The sequence below is a fragment of the Salvelinus sp. IW2-2015 genome, linkage group LG20, assembly GCF_002910315.2.
Source record: "Salvelinus sp. IW2-2015 linkage group LG20, ASM291031v2, whole genome shotgun sequence".
In the NCBI taxonomy this organism is placed as follows: Eukaryota; Metazoa; Chordata; class Actinopteri; order Salmoniformes; family Salmonidae; genus Salvelinus; species Salvelinus sp. IW2-2015.
The window spans coordinates 64,528,622-64,534,524 of NC_036860.1; the positions used below are offsets into that span (position 1 = coordinate 64,528,622).

Genomic DNA, 5,903 nt, shown 5'->3' on the forward strand with positions numbered 1-5,903 from the left:
AAATATTAAATTAGCTACTGAGTCTGACACCAATTTACTCCTGACTCCCACTGGTCACCCCCTTCATAAGAGCATGTGAGTCCAGTTATCCAGGAGAATTTGATGAATCATTTTGAATGCCCAGTATTGTTGTTCTCTTTTCTACTAAACTAGGCCCGTGGAGAGAGTCTGCTCATTGGCCGAGAGGAGGGAAGGAGAAGACTAGGCGATAGAGGAGTCACTGGGGTCTCCTGGGAATGGTTAATATTTGAAGCATATAAGGTTTATTTTTGAGGCCTCTGTGTGTTTGTTCAGTGGCTAATGAGTAGTACTGGCAGCAGGTCGGCAGGCGGGCAGCTAGCTTAGCGGTCGTAGTAAACGGGAGCTATGTTATCATCACTGCATTTAGGAGCGCCCGGTGAGGAGAGCTGATGTACGTAGTGGTGGACTATTTATGTGAGTTATTTATCTGTTGAAAGTTGACTCAATTTAGTGGATTTAGCAAATTGTTAAATATGATATGAAGTATGTGAGCTTGAACTTTTCGGTTTGAAATTATTTGACAGTATCTGCATGTTTGTTGTATGTCTGGTTGAAGACCGATTGCAAGTTTGTTACGTCCAGTAATTGACCATATGTTACCTTATGTCATATGTCTCCTTGCGCTTCTGATGATTTTTCTATGCATGATGACAGACCAACATAGTGGAATACTTTTTWAAAAGTTCATATTCCTTGTTGTTTAGAGACAACTACGCTTCTTGGGCAGGGAATTATACCACTCCCTTGGCATCCTTGTTTCTTGGCAAAATTATTTATCAATGTAATGGCTTCCAATGTGAACTAATTCAATTTTACAATTTCACATCGGCCAGGTCAGGAGATGCCAAATATAATGGCAATGGCTTGAATTGAGAACAACATTCCCCCCCCCTTTCTTTCCACTCACTCATTGTAGTGTGTAATGTCTAGGTCACAGGGTCTGATCATTTGAAAGGCGAGAATGGCTGCAACTGAAAACATATTGGAGCTGTGGATTCTAGACATTTCCCCTCAGGCCTCACCCAATGACAGTTGAGAACAGGGCCATGTTTAATGAGCATCCTCAAAAACCTCCTCACTCTAAAACTGATATTGTGTAGTGTTTGTTTACATGTATGGAAGCAGATGTCAGGGTTATTCATCTATGTTGATGGCTTTAGTGGAAAACCTGATATGATTCAATGATGAGTCTTGAGGTTCTAACCTAAGCATCTGTTTACAAGCCTCGTGACTGCAGTTGCTTAGTGTCCCATCAGGAGGTTTGTAGACTGGTTGAAGTGGGAGAGGGATACTTTGTCGTGAGAGAAGATCTCCTTATGCAATGTTACGGTTTGAAAATGACCATTGTAAATGCTAGGTCTAGACTGTGTTTTTTATAATATGATTTTCAATGTAGCTCTTATGTCCTGTTTCTGTTACGTTTTCATCAGGACAGACCTTTCCTACATATTTGGTTCTGACAAAAAACTGAGTTTGGAATCCCAGTAGTCTCATGGAACACGGAATGACGTGAGACAATGTTGCCTTAGTTCTAAGATAAAGTGGTTAAGTAATTGAATCATATTCAAGCTGAAGACCAGATTTTAGGCATAAAGGCCACAGTCACTGACACTGCATGCTGACATGGCATGTGATGCAGACAGCCAGACTACCCACCCTCTGTGTCTTCCAGACTACCCACCCTCTGTGTCTTCCAGACTACCCACCCTCTGTGTCTTCCAGACTACCCACCCTCTGTGTCTTCCAGACTACCCACCCTCTGTGTCTTCCAGACTACCCACCCTCTGTGTCTTCCAGACTAAAAACCTGAATACTGAAACCCTGTCTGTCTGGAAACCCTTTGAAATTGCAAATACTTCAATATCAGAGCTGCTATACTTGTTGTGTCACTAGCACTAATATTGTAAGTATTCCTAGATGGGTTATATCAATGTTGAATTTTGAATACCAGCATAACACTAAATGATCAGTCTAATCTGCTTGACCACAATGCCACATTTCACTTTGAGGACATCAAGTCGCTCCCCTTGTGACATTTGTGTGTTGTGCTGTTGTTTCTGATACACTGACACCCCACCACTTTACTCTGTCTTTCAGGTCGGCTGTATCGACTCAACCAATCAGAGCCTGGCACTCATGTACATGACCCTGGGCCAAGAACATGTATGTATTGCGCTGCACGGCCACCTCTCTCTCCATACACGTACCTTTATTTGTATTTTTTTCACAGTCGGCTTGGCAGGACGTCCGATCCAAAGTTCTCTCCTGTAGCAGGAATTCCTATAACGGAAACTGCTGAAAGCATAACAAAAAAACGGGGACTAACTTGAAGGTGGAACGCAAACAAGTATATTTTCTGTCATTTCCYATAAACATTTGTTCGCATTTTTGTAGAATCATTTGTTTGTCGATTTGTGCAAAACATTTAGGGTGAATACTTTGGATTCTTCTACGAACTTCAAAATATTGTTTTAATAAAATGTTATTTGTCACATGCACGGAAAACAACAGGTTCACCTTACAGTGAAATGCTTACTTACAACCCTTAACCAACAATGCCGTTTTACAAATGATTGAAAAATAACTAATATTTAAAGCACATTTTGTTTTAATTTTGAATTTAATTATCTCGCGAGAAAATTTTGAAATGTAATCTAACCAATTAATATCCCAATGTTAATAAGTTAAGACCAAGCCATAATGGTAAATAGCTTGTAACCTTCTGTTTAACATATCTACTTGAGTATTGGTGTGTTTCTACATATACTGTAAGTTGGTGTGTGTTTACATTTGTACTTAATATATAATAATATATGCCATTTAGCAGATGCTTTTATCTAATGCGTGCATACATTTCACGTACTGCTGGTCTAACTGAGCTACAGAGAGGACTATATGAATGTTGGTGTGTGTTTCTCCATGTGTTTACATTGTACCCCCTGATACCAGTCAGCCAGGAGGCGGCTCATTCAGGAGCAGTCAGCCAGGAGGCGGCTCATTCAGGAGCAGTCAGCCAGGAGGCGGCTCATTCAGGAGCAGTCAGCCAGGAGGCGGCTCATTCAGGAGCAGTCAGCCAGGAGGCGGCTCATTCAGGAGCAGTCAGCCAGGAGGCGGCTCATTCAGGAGGAGTGCGTCACTCCTCTGTCAGACCTCCGACTATGAACTGTCCGTTTTCAGTTACATTTAAATTTCTACGTGTGTGTGTTGACATGTTATACCTTGTAGTGTCTCATCAGGTGGCTCAATCAGGAGGACAGTGGGTTCATCAATCCTCTCAGAGTTAGACCTCAGACTATGAACTGTCCATTTTCAGTTATCATGGTACCGGTGCTGTGTGCCTGTCAAGTACAGTACTATGATAACTGAAGATTGGCAGTGCCATCGCAATGGTTCTCTGTGCAACCTTCTGAGGCAGCCAGATCTAAAGCTCACTGGTTTCTTTCAATTCTGAGTATCAACATTCTAGAATCTACTATATGTATTATCCGTTTTCTGATTCTGAATTCTCAGTAATGATGTTGTCCTATTTAGAATTTCCCTGACGTGTATATTTTGTTGTCTATGGGGGATCATGGAGACCTTTGAGCTGCTATTTAGTTGTTTGAAGGTATCCCAAAGCACACACTGTCCTGGGTCATCTCTCTGACATCACACATGGGCAGAGGTCACAGTGCTTCTCAGTATTCCATTGTGTTTTGACTTCCCCTCTGGCCTTCACAGCCTGTTTGTAGGATGCTCTCGTGTTTTGTATTTGACTGTGTTTGTAAAATAACAAATAATCTGTTTCGTGAGCTAGCCTGTTGCACTGCTGTATTTGAGTTGCCAAGCCATCCACCTGAAATACTCTCTCCCAGGTTTCACATACTCAGACACGACAGACTTCTTCCAGATGAGGTTTAAGATGGAGACTGCGACATCATCAAATCTGTCGTTCTGCCCCTGAACAAGGCAGTTAACCCACTGTTCCTAGGCCGTCATTGAAAATAAGAATTTGTTCTTAACTGACTTGCCTAGTTAAATAAAGATAACATTTTTTTTAAATCATCGGAGGACAAGAGAAAAGGAGGAGACCAAGTACCAATGACCTGTGTTGAGAGCCGGCTTTACCAACATCAGCAAATCAATATTTTTATACCAGAGTCGTTCTTGAATTGCGGTGGCATTTGGGTATGGCGTAATTAAAAACAACATTCTTTCTAGATTTGTATTTATTGAAATGTATTTACCATTAGGATAACATTGTGCCACCAGTAGGAGTCGTAACACCAATGAGAATTTTGTTTTATTGAGGATTTTCTTAAACGGAGGCCACAGATGCTTAAATCTAAGGTCATTAACGCATAAAATAGTTGACTAAAGGGATATGATTAATAATTTAGCTCATAATGTTATTTCCCTTTTTAAATTGACTAACCCCAAATGACACTGGATTTAGACACACCACATTATCAATGGAATCCTCAAATGTATGACATAATTTAAAAAAAAGTGTGATTAGCTAACAATTTACTTTAATAAAGACCCCCTCCCCCGATGTTTTCCACTGGATGGAATGGTCGAGGTCCTTGTATATCTTTGTAATGAGTGGTTTTCAAGGCGGTAACACCAAGGAAATAAAACTGAGGGACAGATATAGTAGTAAAAAAAAAAGTGTTTTAATAGCCTTTGTTTTTATTGATCTATACAATATATTAAATACCTTTTTCATTTTCTAACATTCAAAATAATATATAGCTCTAAATCCCCAAAATGTCACTACAACTTCACACATCACTACTGGGACAAGCCAATGAGATTACTTATCCTAAGTACTTTATACTGCAAAACTTTCTGTTAATACATTGTTTAATGGATTTGCATTACAGTAGGTAAGAGGTGGAGAAGTATGTCTATGATAAGGCGCTGCTCTACCTTCTTGACAGCACTGTCAACAAGGCAGGTCCTACAGGCCCTAGTTTTGTCGCACCTGGACTACTGTTCAGTSGTGTGGTCAGGTGCCACAAAGAAGGACTTAGGTAAATTGCAATTGGATCAGAATACGGCAGCACGGCTGGCCCTTGGATGTACACGTGGAGCTAATATTAATCTCTCCTGGCTGAATGTGGAGGAGGGATTGACTTCATCACTACTTTTTTATGAGCGGTGTTGACATGTTGAATGCACCAAGCTGTCTGTCTGAACTACTGGCACACAGTTCTGACACCCATGCATACCCRGCAAGAGGTCTCTTCACAGTCCCCAAGTRCAGAACAGACTATGGGAGGCACACAGTACTGGTTCAGAACAGGGCAGCGCGGCTGGCCCTTGGATGTACACAGAGAGCTAATATTAATAATATGCATGTCAATCTCTCCTGGTTCAAAATGGAGGAGAGATTGACTTCATCACTGCTTGTATTTATGAGAGGAATTGACATGTTGAATGCACCAGGCTGTCTGTTTGAACTACTGGCGCACAGCTCGGACACCCATGCATATCCCCACAAGACATGTCACAAGAGGTCTCTTCACAGTCCCCAAGTCCAGAACAGAATATGGAAAGCGCACAGTACTAAATAGAGCCATGACTACATGGAACTCTATTCCAAATCTCGTAACTCATGCAAGCACAAAAATTTGATACAAAAAAATATAATATTTTTAAAAATGTTTAAACACCTTATGGAACAGCGGGGACTGTGAATCAATACAAACAGAGGAGCATAAACACACGATAGCATACGCACTATACACTCACGCGCACATGGATTTTGTACTGTATATATGTGGTGGAGTAGGGGACCTGAGGGCACACAGTCTGTGAATGTATTGTTTTTACAATTGTATAAACTGCCTTAATTTTGCTGCCTTGGCAGCAGCTAATGGGGATCCATAATAAATACA

General features: G+C 41.0%; 1 long non-coding RNA gene across 1 annotated transcript; it reads left to right on the plus strand.

Moving 5' to 3' along the window:
- Positions 1-287: 287 nt before the first annotated feature.
- Positions 288-5,659, plus strand: LOC139029489 (uncharacterized). Its single transcript, XR_011481816.1, has 3 exons — positions 288-435; positions 2,119-3,956; positions 3,992-5,659. It is a non-coding gene; the product is annotated as an uncharacterized lncRNA (long non-coding RNA).
- The last annotated feature ends 244 nt before the right edge of the window (positions 5,660-5,903 follow it).